General features: G+C 40.8%; 1 non-coding gene across 1 annotated transcript; it reads right to left on the bottom strand.

The window, feature by feature from the left end:
• Nucleotides 1–14786: 14786 nt before the first annotated feature.
• Nucleotides 14787–14904, bottom strand: LOC111590670 (U5 spliceosomal RNA). Its single transcript, XR_004855714.1, has one exon. It is a non-coding gene; the product is annotated as a U5 spliceosomal RNA (small nuclear RNA).
• Nucleotides 14905–15143: the final 239 nt, after the last annotated feature.

The raw sequence follows: 15143 nt of genomic DNA, 5'->3' as shown, positions 1-15143 counted from the left end.
TTAATTAAGAGAAACGAGGGTTACATATGTCATTTCAGCTCTCTCATAATCTGTCTCAAAAAAACTAGAACGTCAAATTCAAACGGACGGAGGGAGTACTACTTTTGATTTGCCAATGGTATTATAAAAATAAAAAAAACACGTACGTACAAGTTTATTAGTAGGAGACAAGACGATAGAGAGGCACTCGGTTCTTCCTTCCACTCGCCGTTCCCGAGCGTTCTGTGACACGCCACGCTGTAGCTCGGTTGGCACCGACAGGCCTGGTGTCTGCGTGCATCGGTATATTCTAGCCCGCCCGCCCGCGCGCCGCTTTGTTCGTTTCCGCGTCGCGTTGGGCGTTGGCTGGCTGGCACGCAGCTGGTGTCGGTCTCGGTTCCGGCGGCTGGTGTGGTGGGTGCAGTGGGCTTGCACTCGAATCAATCGGATTCTGCCTCGCGTACACCCCGCCCGCCGCACCGACCGTCGGCCATGTGCCAACGAGAGACGGGGAACACGGATCCAATTCGTCCACGGCTCCATACGCTACCAAAGCCGAGAAAACTTACGAGACGTTAGAGCCGTTACGCTGTCAGGGGGCTCGAGAATAGGCTGGATGCGAAGACGATCCAGCTAAGGCCTCATTTGTTTCAGGTGGCTAAAAGAGGTCACAAAAATTAACTAAAATAATATATTTATCCCACTTGCTCTAAATTATCATTTGCAGAGTCATTTGTATAAAACTCGCTTTCTATGGGCCTGTTTGGTTTGTGGCTAAATGTGTCACACTTTGCCTAAGGTTAGTCGTTCGAATTGAATAACTAACCTTAGGCAGAAAGGTTAGGCAAAGAGTGGTAACTGAGGTAGTGAACCAAACAGGCCAATATATATCTTGTTTGCACTCTAGAGTCATTCAAGTTTTCTATATTTAGCTAGCGAGAAACCCGAAATATAATATGCATATATTTGAATAGTCATTTAGATAAGCCGCTAGAAGGTATTTTTAAAAATAAATAAATAAATTCTATTTATATCAATTAGAAAGAATATAGAGATCCTCTTGGAGTTGCTTTTAGTCACCCTGCAACAGGAGCAAATGACATTAAATATGGGCAATATAGTCATTATGTGAAGTAATTAATGCCCTGCATATATATGTTTAGTTACTAAAGCTAAATAGGACTAAATATGTCTAGTGATACATGACTAAATAAACAAAACAGGCCCTAAGGCTACACGCAGAATTAGGCTAATAATAATGCGTCTATCTTTTGGCCCACTACGAAACTAATACATCCCATAAAAACCAGAGAGGAAACACTATCCGACCGCCTATCCCTAGGCTAAGCCATCAGAAGTCGTCCGATCCCTCCGTGTTTTCCATAAAAAGAACGTGTAGACAATGGTCGGTGACCAGCCAGACTCTCGATGCTTAGGCGCCGTTTGGTATGGTTCCGACTCCTCTAAAAATCACTTCAGCTCTGATTTCTAGGCCTGGGCGTTCGGTCTGAACCGATAATTCGGTTCGGTCTTTTCGGTTTTTTTAAATTTCGGTTTACATAGAATGGGAACCGAATCAGTGACTCAAATAATAAAAACCGACAATTCGGGTATCTAAAATATCGGTTCGGTTTTCGGTCCTGACTAAACAGAACCGATGCAGGTCGGCAACACAGAAAGCAGCAAGTCACAGAACCGATGCTGGGCGGCTGGGCTGCATCCTGTAAAATGTAAAGCCTGCATTTTCACTTCAGCCTTTAACAACTTCAAGTCAGCAAGTAACAAGAATACAAGATGCAGTCAGATTGCAAACCGAGCTGCATGAAGCCTGGGCGCTAGGCAACTAGAAAGCATACAAAAATACAGCATTAATAAGAACATTCCATACTTCATGGCAATAGGCACACAACAGAAGTGTATGCTCGAAATTGTACATAGCGGACAAAGTGACAAGCCACAAGCCCACAATCAAGAAAATAGTCGACCATAGTTTAGAAAGCAGAAGTGTATGCTCGAAATTGTACATATTTCTGAATAACAGAATAAGTCCATAATCACCAAGGACACAAGTCTTCACTGAGACACAAGTAGCATCAGGAAAATAGTCGACCATAGTTTAGAAAGTAGCAACAAGAATATATCACTTGAGCACCACTTGATGCTTCATGGGTGTGCATATAATAGATGTGGCCATAGCAGACTAACAGTAGTCGTTAGTTCCACAATTATTATATGGTTTAGGCCATAGCTGACTAGCAGTAGCAGCTCCACAATCCACCAGAGCACCACGCCATAGCAGCTAGCAAATAGAAACAACATATATGGTTTAGGCCATAGTAGCTCCACAATCCGCATATTTTTATCATTTTATAACAAGGGCAACTCACAAATGTTTAGGAACTAGGATGTGGTTTGGTGTGTCGACTTGCTAGCTTTGCTTGATTGTGACTGTGCAATAGAGCTATCCTGCTCATTAACCCTGCGTTTGCCTTTTCCTTTTTCACCATGTTCTTCAATCAACTCTGAAAATGTGATGGATTAATTTGGATTAGAACCAACATATACGGCTATAAAGTACAATAAATAAGATTGAAACATGGTTACCTTTTTCTAATTCAACCAATTGCTCCATGTCCTCCTGGACATTAATGGGAGTAGTCCTTCGCAGCCAATCCTGAGTACAAACAAGTGCTTCCACCATGAATGGAGTAAGAGAGGTCCTAAAGTCATCAAGGATTCGTCCAGTTGTGCTAAAAACTGATTCTGAAGCAACGGTTGACACCGGGATTGCTAGCACATCACGAGCCAAGCGTGCTAATAATGGGAATCTTGAGGAATTCACCTTCCACCATCCTAGAATGTCAAACTTATTATCTTCTGGTTCAGTATCTTCAGCAAGGTACTTCTCAAGTTCAGATTTGTTGCTGCCACCTCCATAATTGTGTTGTTTTAATTTTTGTGCAATCAAGGACTTCATCCTTCCGCCTTGGGATTGGGACTGTCTTACTACTTGAGAATCATTGGCTGCTGTTGTTGCATCAGGTGGAGCATACAATCTCCTATACTCTTCAAATAATTCTCTAACACATGATTTCACAGCAGCCCAAACCTTCTTTCCATTTTCCTCACTAAACATCTCTTCAATTGCCAGCTTTGTGTATTCAGATAGTTTATATCTTGGATCCAAAGCTGCAGCAACAAAAATCAGCAAGTTCATATTCTCTTTTTCTTTCTCCTTCCCCTTGCCTCTGTCATTCACATTTTTCTGCATGTTGTAGCACTAGCAACAGGAGGTTCATGCCAGTTTCCCCAATACTTATCATACTTGTCTTTCATTTTTTGGCCCATTTCTTGTCGCAAATAATCATCACTGTTCAGCCAATTGTTAATCAAGAAGTGGACTTCACCAATCTCAAAAAAAAGTTGTGTGAAGTGACATGCAAAGAACTAGAAATACGTTTAGGAATGCCTTGGTTTCAATCTTCTCTTCCTCAGCAATCTCCTTGAATTTAGCCAAGCGAGAAGTGCTGTTTTTAATGTATCTAGCAGCAGCACGAACACGCTTCACTGAAATATCTACTAGTCTGAGGCCATCTTGTACAATAAGATTGACAATGTGTGCAGCACATCTCATATGAAGAAACTTGCCATCAGTTATGCTTGTATTTGCAATATTCATCCTCCTCCTCAAGTAACTGACACCACTGTCATTAGAACTAGCATTGTCAACTGTGACACACATAACCTTTTCTAATCCCCATTCAGTCAAGCACCTTTGTAGGTTCTTCCCAATGTCATCTCCTTTATGCCCCTTTACCTTAAAGAAGCTAATGACCTTCTTATGAAGTTGCCAATCCTTGTCAATAAAATGTGAAGTTACTTTCATGTAGCTGTCTTGTTGTTGAGAAGTCCAACAATCCGTGGTTAGGCAAACTCTCTCACAATTTGACTTAAAGAATAGTTTCAGCTTCGCTTTCTCTTCAAAATAAGTCCTAACTATGTCCCTTGTGCATGTCCTTCGAGATGGTGGAGTTGAAAGTCGCCTAGAGGGGGGGTGGATAGGCGAAACCTGAAAATTAAAACTTTATCCCCCAACTAGATCCCTTGATTAGTGGTTAGAACAAGATATATAATTATCGGAGTATAAAAACTAAGTCCTTGCTTGTAAAGAGTATTGCTTTCAAATAATGCGGAATTGATAAATTAATACTATTAATAAGTCTATGAGAATAAAGCAAGAGGCTTAAGTAAGAAGAGTAATAACACAAGTTTTCTCTTGCAATGAGTTGCTTCACTAAATGAGAATATAACTTAAAGCAACACCAAATAGAATTAACAAAGAGTAATGCAAGAGAAACTTAGAAAGGGAAAGAACAAACAAATCACAAGCAATAAGCACACAAGACATGAGTGATTTGTTTTACCGAGGTTCGGCCCTCGAAGGCCTAGTCCCCGTTGAGGAGTCCACTTGAGGACGGGTCTTTTTCAACCCTTTCCCTCTCTCCACCGATCACACAAGGATCGGCGAGCTCTTATTCTTTTCAAGGATCACTCTCGATCCCACAAGAACCACCACACTCTTTGGTGTCTCTTGCTAGCTTTTACAAGCCTCCAAAACTTTGGAGGAAGTTCGATGGGAGTCAAAACTCCACGCGCAAATGAACACAAAGATGAAGCTCACACTATCTCTCAATGGATCTCACAAGGCACTAGGGCTAAACTCAATTGAGTAGCTCTCAATTGCTTGCACTCTCTTTTGTGGCACTTGTGTTGGTTGTAGTGGGCTAGATCTTGTGTATAGGATGTATCAATGAATATATGTGGTTGGGAGGGCTTGAGTATGTCAACTAGATGACTTGGAATGTTGCTTGGGCTCTCTCCCCTTGAAGTGGCCGGTTGGGGTGGTATTTATAGCCACCTTCCAATTTTGTAGCCGTTGGAGAAGCTGCTGGCGATGGGCGCACCGGACAGTCCGGTGCACACCGGACATGTCCGGTGCGCCAGCCATGTCATCCTATCCGTTGAGATTGGAGCTGGTCGACCGTTGGAGGCTTTGTCCTCATGTGGCACCGGACAGTCCGGTGCAGCACCGGACAGTCCGGTGCCCCTCTGACTTCTGCTCTGACACTCTGAATTCAACTGTACACTTTGCAGAGTCGACCGTTGCGCGCAGATGACCGTTGCTCCGCTGGCACACCGGACAGTCCGGTGAATTATAGCGCGAGTGCCTCTGGAAATTCCCGAAGGTAGCGAGTTTGCGTTGGAGTCCTCTGGTGCACCGGACATGTCCGGTGGTGCACCGGACACTGTCCGGTGGCACACCGGACAGTCCGGTGCGCCAGACCAGAGGTGCCTTCGGTTGGCCCTTTGCTCCTTTGTTGAATCCAAAGCGTGATCTTTTTGTTGGCTGAGTGTGAGCCTTTTACACCTGTATAATCTATACACTTGGGCAAACTAGTTAGTCCAATTATTTGTGTTGGGCAATTCAACCACCAAAATTATTTAGGAACTAGGTGTAAGCCTAATTCCCTTTCAATCTCCCCCTTTTTGGTGATTGATGCCAACACAAACCAAAGCAAATATAGAAGTGCATCATTGAACTAGTTTGCATAATGTAAGTGTAAAGGTTGCTTGGAATTGAGCCAATATAACTACTTACAAGATATGCATGGAATGTTTCTTTCTTATTTAATATTTTGGACCACGCTTGCACCACAAGTTTTGTTTTTGCAAACTCTTTTGGAAATCCTTTTCAAAGTTCTTTTGCAAATAGTCAAAGGTAGTGAATAAGAGTTTTGCAAAGCATTTTCAAGATTTGAAATTTTCTGCCCCTGTTTCAAATGCTTTTCCTTTGACTAAACAAAACTCCCCTTAAATGAGATTCTCCTCTTAGAGTTCAAGAGGGTTTTGATATATCATTTTGAAATACTACTTTCTCCCCCTTTTGAACACAATAGGCTACCAATTGAAAATATTCAACACTTAAGTTTTTAAATTTGGTGGTGGTGCGGTCCTTTTGCTTTGGGCTCATTTCTCCCCCTTTTTGGCATGAATCGCCAAAAACGGAATCATTAGAGCCCTCTGACTATAAGTTGTCTCCCCCTTTGGCAAATAATATATGAGTGAAAGATTATACCAATGTGGAGAGCTAGTGTGGAGTGATGGCGAAGGATAAATAGTACCGATAGAGTTGAGTGGAAGCCTTGTCTTCGCCGAAGACTCCATTTCCCTTTCAATCTACGACTTAGTTTAGAAATATACTTGGAAACATATTAGTCGTAGTCATGGTACGAGAATAATAAGATATATGCATTTGTACCAAAATGGAAGAGATATGATCAAAAGATATGTCAATTAAGCATGATCTTAGTTCTATATAATATAGATTTCTCCCCCTAAATATGTGCATAGAGAGGAAAACAAATTTTTGGTCTAAAATGCCAAGTGCACATAATTAGGTTAATGAGACCATGTCTATATCATAAAGAGTGTAAAGTGCATTGTGTCATAGTATAAGTGTGATGTTCATGACATTTTATGCACTTATGAAAGCATGTTATAAATATCTCAAGCATTTACCCTTAAGGATTTCAAGGAGACTTAAGGACCATCCACCTTTTGGAACAAGAGGCAGCTTATCCTCGTTACAAGGTTAAGCTTTAAGCTCCTTGACAATAAAATTACTTCACCCAGTTTAAACAAAGATGTAAAAAAAATGAATGTTTGAGAAGTTAAACTAGGTATGAAGCAGGTATAACGCAAAGGACATGCTTTCTCTTCCTTCTATCTAAGATATGCAAAGAATGCTTATAAGAGGAAGATTTTAGGTACATATGTAAATGATAGAAATGAGTTTTACCCGTTTTGTACCTTTACTTGTAGACGCTCTTTTTATTGTGCTTTTGTCCTTAGTCTTGTTTGCTTAAGACCTATGCTCAATGACAATGTGTGAAAATATTTTGCACAAGAGAGAGTTCTTACAACTAGTGATCCTTTTCTAAGTCATGGTTAACATATATTAAGTGGATCACAAATTGTATAAATGAATCATGAATTCTCCTTTTAACTTAGTGCATATCAAGAGAGGTATCGATTGGAGAGAATATGAGGCACTAAGTGTCATTTGATGTTATTCTATGATCAAACAAACAATGGATGCGATCAAGAGAGTAACATATTGGAATAGGAATTAAACTTAAAATAGGAGAATCCAATAAGCATGCTACTTTAGTAATGAGAGCAATAATCCTTGATAAAAGCAACATTATTTTAACAAGATGGATTGATGTGTAGTAGCATACTTCATGAGAAACACTATTTTCATGCAAGAGACTATATGAAATTACTAAGATAAAGCAATAGTCTCAACATAATCAAAATATAAGAATGAACTCCCCCTAAAGATATGCATCAAGAAATTGAAAGAATTGATTTTGATGCATTCACCTTTAAAGACACAAAGGGAGACCCATTACATACCTTGATCGAGGCTTATAAAATTTGCAATAATCAACTTAAGCCTGGTAATTCCATAATGAAAGGATTTGGAATGCTTACAACCACGCCATCGATTGTTGTGAAGACCTTATTGTCCAAGTGGGTGTTATTGTCCTTGATGTTCTTCCTTTTTCATTTGAGTGTCCTCCCTTTGTAGTTGTTTCTTTTTCCTTCCAAGCTTATTGAAGATACTCAAGAGAGATGTTAATAGCGCAAGGGAGTATATGGTGAAAGATGATTACTTTAGATAATTAACATACATGATTCATCATCCACAAATCACACAGACATGAAGTAAAATCCTTAACATTTGTGCTTATTACTAAAAAGGAATATGCACTATTTAACTATTTGATCAAACATAGGATTTTGCTTCTTCATATTGAATTTTATTAATTGTTACTTAAAAGCAAGTCAATATGAGAACATTTATAGCAAAGGTATGAAATAGATTCTAATGGATAAGTGCATTTATGAGAATGTGATTGAATGCACATCAAGACAAATTTAGTCCTCCAAAGAATCTATTCTTCAAGAATGATAATTTAGAGAGAATAACCATTGAAGGGAACTATATTAAAGAGATGAGTTCCCATACCTTTGCTTTTACCTTTCTTCCTTTTTGGTGAAGAGTACCCTTTGAGGCTTGTGGCTTTAACCTTGCACTTACTCTCTTGTAGATTTTCATAAGTAGACTCAAGAGAAATGTTAAAAGCAGCACAAGCACTAGTTTCCCTCTTTGTAATCATTTTGATAAGGAATGAAAAGTGGATTACTAAAGCATGGAAACTTTATAATATGAACTAGATTATTCCAATAAGTATGCTAAGTTTTAACTCATAAAACAAGCATGGTTAAATTCTTGATACTATGGGAATAAATCTAATCCATAACATGGAGAGCGATAAACGAAGAAGAATCATATCCAATTTAAGCAATAAAACATACAACATAAATTATTGGATTGATTTTTCTTGACATGATAAATTACGCATCCCCAAAGAGAAATTTATTCCTATAAGTGAGACTACTTAAATTACTTAGATAAAAACATTAGTCTCACTTTTCTAGCTATAGAGAGAATTTTCCTTTTATAAGTGTCCTAAGTATTTGAATTCCTTACATGACACTTTATTCTTTTAAGAATATGAAATATCTCTCTATATCTAGAACAAGGCAATAATAGAATAATTAGTGTAAACCTTGCCAAGGGAAATAGCAACAAATTAGAGCATGTAGATTGCCATAGTATGGAAAAGATGAATGTGCAATCTACCATATGAGAGGAAATTCTTCAAAGAATGATAATATCAATTTAAAGAAATTTGAAGTGCTTCAATTTTTCTATGTGACTACTCAAGACACATAAGAAATGATATTCTAAAATACTTGCACTTAAAAGATAAGTGTTACCATCCTTTGGCTCTCCTCCATGTTGTAGGCCTTGATTTTTCCGCATAAGATAATTCTTTATTTCCTACAACATCAATACCTTCCTCGAGAAGATGATATGAGTTTAAGATGTAGTAATTTGAAGAATAACCTTGGGTCAATCACAGATAAAGATCATTGAAGATTTGATAGCTTGAGTTAAATTGAATCAACTTTCTCAAGCACCCCAAGGCTTCATATCATCTCCTTTTCCTGCAAAGCTTGTCAAGCATATTTTGGTACCCATCGCTTGATGGGTCCATCATGGTTAGTCAACAAAGATCTAGGAACCCAAACGTCCTTTGTGTTAGCATTAGGTAAACTCATTACCTTTCTAGCACAAGTTGCAATTTTGGGTTGCCTAGTTACATGAGAATTAATTGACAAGCTAGGAGTGGAATTGTTACCAATGGGACAATCCTTACATTGATGTCCCTTCCTTCGGCATATGTAGCATAGGCGTTTTTCAAGTTTTGAAGCTTCCTTCTTTCCTTGTTTGTTTCTTGCTACATGGTTAGTAAAAACTTTCTTTTCTAACCTTATGCCTTTTTGTTTTAAATGGGGACAAGATCTAAGTAAGTGTCCCTTCTTGGAGCATCTAAAACAAAGTCTATCATCCTTATTAATAATCAAGCCATTTTTAATGTAGGGACATGACCTAATCAAGTGCCTTTCTTCAAAGCATTCACTACACCTCTTAATGTGAAGTATTGCTTGATCATTACCTTGGATGTTACCTTTTGTGGAGGCGTAGTTGAGGCTTTTGTAGGAGGTGTTCAAATTCATCTTTTGTTTCTTCCTCTTGGCAACCCTCAATTCCTTGACATTTTCTTCAAGGGATGTAGTGCATGCCACGGTTGTTCCCGTCTCAAGCTTTTTCACCATGTGATCACGGTTATCTTGAGAAGGTTGAGCAATGCACTTCCCTTTTAGTTGTGTCAAGCTCATTTTTAGCCTCCCATTCTCTTCTTTGAGCTTTTGATATGAATCATCATTTGTTCCTGCAAATTCTAGCTCAAAGGAAGATTTGCTTGTTGACGGACAACAAGCATTAGCACATGGTAATATAGTATCAATTTGAATACATGTGCATGAGTGAGGTTGTTGAGATTTTAAGTTTTCTATCACAACCTCATGAGCAATGTTTAATATGATATGATCATCTCTAAGATTTTCGTGAGAGCATAGGAGCATATCATATTTATCTTGAAAAGCTAGATTTTCAATTTTTAGCTTTTCTATTTGGTCCTTAAGCAAGGTATTCCTATTTACTAATTGAGCGATACAATGTAAAGTGTTATCTTGCTCAATTGAAATAGTTTCATACCTTTGGACCAAATCATCATGAGAGCACTTTAGCTCCTCATGTTCTTTAGTCAACTCGTCAAAGTGTTGCATCTTCATGGAGAGAATACTTTCTAGCCTTTGACAAGCTTCGCCTTGCTCTCTCGCTCTTTCTACAAGTTTGAGCATGACCGCCTTATCTTCTTGGCTTAAGCGAGCGTAGAGTTGCACAAAGCTTCTTTCTTCCTCCTCATCCTCATTTGTGCTTCCGCTATCATTTGTATTAGCCACACAACACATGTGGGAATTGAAATGGGAAGACAAACCTTTTGGAGAGGTGGATTCATCGTTTGGTCTCCATCGTTCATTTTCTTCTTCTTCCTTGCAAGGGTTAGTATCACAAATACCAAAGGAAGTAGAAGCATAAAATGAACTATCATGTTTGGACTCATCAAATTTGCTTTTAATTGTAGTCCAAATATCATGCGCATCATGAATAGGTTCATCATATTTTGATATGAAGGCACGATAATCTTCTTTGCTAAGAGAATTAGTTAAGATGTCAAAAGCTAGATAGTTTAAGCGATAACATCTTTGATCCTCCTCGGAATTAATTTCTCCATTGAAATTAGAGGAAAAAATACTCTTGTCTATAATTTGTTCTAATTGTGGATCTATGGTCCTAAAAGCATTTATCACACTAGCGGACCATGAGTCATAATTAGAACAATCATCAAATAATATTTCAAGAGTTACCTCCTTTTGAGTTACGTTCGATGGAGGAGTCTTCTTGTTCTTTTGGGATCTTCTACGAGCCATCACTTCGAGTTGTTAGACTCAAGATAAAGTGCCTAGCTCCGATACCAATTGAAAGTCGCCTAGAGGGGGGGTGGATAGGCGAAACCTGAAAATTAAAACTTTATCCCCCAACTAGATCCCTTGATTAGTGGTTAGAACAAGATATATAATTATCGGAGTATAAAAACTAAGTCCTTGCTTGTAAAGAGTATTGCTTTCAAATAATGCGGAATTGATAAATTAATACTATTAATAAGTCTATGAGAATAAAGCAAGAGGCTTAAGTAAGAAGAGTAATAACACAAGTTTTCTCTTGCAATGAGTTGCTTCACTAAATGAGAATATAACTTAAAGCAACACCAAATAGAATTAACAAAGAGTAATGCAAGAGAAACTTAGAAAGGGAAAGAACAAACAAATCACAAGCAATAAGCACACAAGACACGAGTGATTTGTTTTACCGAGGTTCGGCCCTCGAAGGCCTAGTCCCCGTTGAGGAGTCCACTTAAGGACGGGTCTTTTTCAACCCTTTCCCTCTCTCCACCGATCACACAAGGATCGGCGAGCTCTTCTTCTTTTCAAGGATCACTCTCGATCCCACAAGGACCACCACACTCTTTGGTGTCTCTTGCTAGCTTTTACAAGCCTCCAAAACTTTGGAGGAAGTTCGATGTGAGTCAAAACTCCACGCGCAAATGAACACAAAGATGAAGCTCACACTATCTCTCAATGGATCTCACAAGGCACTAGGGCTAAACTCAATTGAGTAGCTCTCAATTGCTTGCACTCTCTTTTGTGGCACTTGTGTTGGTTGTAGTGGGCTAGATCTTGTGTATAGGATGTATCAATGAATATATGTGGTTGGGAGGGCTTGAGTATGTCAACTAGATGACTTGGAATGTTGCTTGGGCTCTCTCCCCTTGAAGTGGCCGGTTGGGGTGGTATTTATAGCCACCTTCCAATTTTGTAGCCGTTGGAGAAGCTGCTGGCGATGGGCGCACCGGACAGTCCGGTGCACACCGGACATGTCCGGTGCGCCAGCCATGTCATCCTATCCGTTGAGATTGGAGCTGGTCGACCGTTGGAGGCTTTGTCCTCATGTGGCACCGGACAGTCCGGTGCCCCTCTGACTTCTGCTCTGACACTCTGAATTCAACTGTACACTTTGCAGAGTCGACCGTTGCGCGCAGATGACCGTTGCTCCGCTGGCACACCGGACAGTCCGGTGAATTATAGCGCGAGTGCCTCTGGAAATTCCCGAAGGTAGCGAGTTTGCGTTGGAGTCCTCTGGTGCACCGGACATGTCCGGTGGTGCACCGGACACTGTCCGGTGGCACACCGGACAGTCCGGTGCGCCAGACCAGAGGTGCCTTCGGTTGGCCCTTTGCTCCTTTGTTGAATCCAAAGCGTGATCTTTTTGTTGGCTGAGTGTGAGCCTTTTACACCTGTATAATCTATACACTTGGGCAAACTAGTTAGTCCAATTATTTGTGTTGGGCAATTCAACCACCAAAATTATTTAGGAACTAGGTGTAAGCCTAATTCCCTTTCAGGAGTCCAACGTGGGACAGCTACCTTCAAAAATTTTCTAAATCCCGACTTCTCACCAAACATAAAAGGGAGCTCATCCTCTATGACCATTTCAGCAAACGCTTGCCTTATTGCCTCAGGGTCATACCTCCAAGTGCTAACACCTTCTCCTTGGCTCACTTTCAGATTGGGCTGCTTCAAATCCTTATTGTTCTTATGTGGATTGCGCTTGCAGATATTAAAATGCCTCCGCATTGCAGTAGTGCCATTGACATAAGAATCAGCTCTAATGGCACGGCTACAATACTTGCACTTCCCTTTCTTCACCACACCTTGGTCATCCTTAATCTTGATGAAATGTTCCCACATTTCAGATCTTGGTGCCATTTGTTTTCTGGCATGGTTTTCTTCCTCATCTCCTTCAGTTCTTTTTTGCTCTCCTTCATTACCTTGGGTAATCACATTCTCATCAGCCCTTACCACCACACCCTCCACCTCGATATTCTCAGTTTCAGTTCTTGCACCAAACTCTTCTCCAGGTTCATCAGAGGACATCTACAAAATAGAAATTATAATAAAAATCAGTTTCAGTTTGATATTATCTAGAAGCTTATTAGCCAAAAGCAGCAAGTCTTGAAGCTGTGGTGGAAGCTGCAAGCGAGAAAGAAAATGAACTTATGAAGACATAAACTGAATAAACTGAATAAACTGAATAAAAGAACTCTATTACATAAACTGAATAAACTAAAACCGCATACTGCTAGTTCTACACTTCTACTAACATACTGCTAGTCTACTACTCTGCCAGGTGAGGGTGTGAGCGTGAGGCACTTGCCTTCTCAGATTTGAAGTAAAAACAACTAAGAAACATCTAGTTCTACTAAGTACTAACTCATTGCATTACTGACTTATTGTATAGCAAAAAGAATAAAAATAGGAGGGACATATAAGTGTCATACTTACGTTGCAATTGCAAGACTCAAAAGACTCCGTTGTGGGTTGAGGCCTTTGAGCGTTGGAGAGGGGATCGCACTATCGCAGCAGCACGCAGCCAGGCGGCGGGGCACGTCGGCAATCGGTGAGGCTTGGGTTGGAGACTTGGAGGCTTGGAGAGTTGGAGCGGAGCTGTTGGGGGCGTCAGCAACAGACGAGGCGACCGACACTCCGGCAGTCCAGCTTCGGCAGTCGTCGAAGTTCCACAGGAGGCGTCGCGAGCTGCAACTGTATTGAGCCACCGAGGGACAACTTCGGCGAGCAGCGACGCCTAACTCCCTAGTGGTTAGTGGATTGCAGCTTGCCGGCGGCCGGCGCGACGTGGGAGTGGAGTGGGAGTGCGATGCGCCGCCGCCACTCCTTGGGGGCTGGACGTTGGAGATTGGATAGTGAAGACTAGAGACTGTGGAGTCGGGTTGAGAAGCTAGGGTTACTCTTACTCGGTTGGATAACTAGGCTGTTCGGTTGGATCGGGTACCCGACGTCTATAACCGAAGAACCGAATAAAATATCGGTTTATAGCAACTGTGAACCGAATGTAAGACCGAGAACCGAGATTTCGGTCCAATCGGGTTCGGGTTCGGTCCAATCGGGTTCGGTTTTCGGTCTCGGGTTTTTTTGCCCAGTCCTACTGATTTCTCTTCAAAAACAGTTTTTCTATAGAAATCAGTATTTTTTTAACAAATCGTTTGCCAAAACAACTCCTCTTGACGTGAAAGAAGATAAGTGAAAGGAAGAGCCACTAGAAGCTAATTTTTTCGGTTCCAGCTCCTCTCTATAAAAATGACTCCGACTCCGATGCTCTTTGTTGGGTGCTTTTTTTTTTGAGACCGTTTGGGAAGGCTGGAGCCGGTCTGGGAGTCCTCGCCAGAGCCGTAGTCGCTATCGCTGGTAGCAAAATTCATTTACCATAGATCTGACAGTCCGCTAGCGTCTATGCATGCATGCTTCTATATGGCTTGTTGGCGACCAGTACGCCTGTATAGCACTTAGTAGCACATTTAGATAAAAAATGCAACTCATGCATTCAAACAAACGAGAAGGACTTCTTGAAATGCCTATTTATAAAATAGCACTGTTTCGAACAAAATAAGGCACCCCTGAAATAATCTAGGCCACTTCACGACACAACCTACAACACTCTCAAAAAGCCATTACAGTAATACGAATCTCTTAAAAACGATCGAAGGTCACGCTAGACATAACAGTAATTAATGAGCCAAATGAGCATTTTGCCTTCAATTTTGTATATAAAACTTGTTTTGAATTGTTGGGCTTCTCACAAAAGAGAGAACCCTCCAAAAATATGCGTATGCTGCTAATTGCAGCGGGCACACGGTATTCTTTAGTAAAAGGCGAAAGAATAGTTCGCTTTGTGCCCACTGCGCAGCTGCGTGCCTCTTACACAGAGTTCAGTCAATCCTAAATAGCGTTGTTCCCGGCTGATATTAGCCTCAGCAAGCGGTTTGGGACTACAGAAAAAAGAGCAGGCAGCCAGCCAGAGCCCGACACTGGCCAGGAGGACTCTACGTGCGCGGCCCAGAAAGCCACATGTCCGGCCCAACAAACGGAGCGAACAGCAAGGCGACAAAGGGATGTGTTCCAGTCCCACTCATCAAGGCCGCAAGCCT

Source organism: Zea mays, chromosome 1 (assembly GCF_902167145.1).
Source record: "Zea mays cultivar B73 chromosome 1, Zm-B73-REFERENCE-NAM-5.0, whole genome shotgun sequence".
NCBI classification, from domain to species: Eukaryota; Viridiplantae; Streptophyta; class Magnoliopsida; order Poales; family Poaceae; genus Zea; species Zea mays.
Note: the sequence above shows the minus strand (reverse complement) of the source record. Positions and strands in the feature narration are given on the sequence as shown.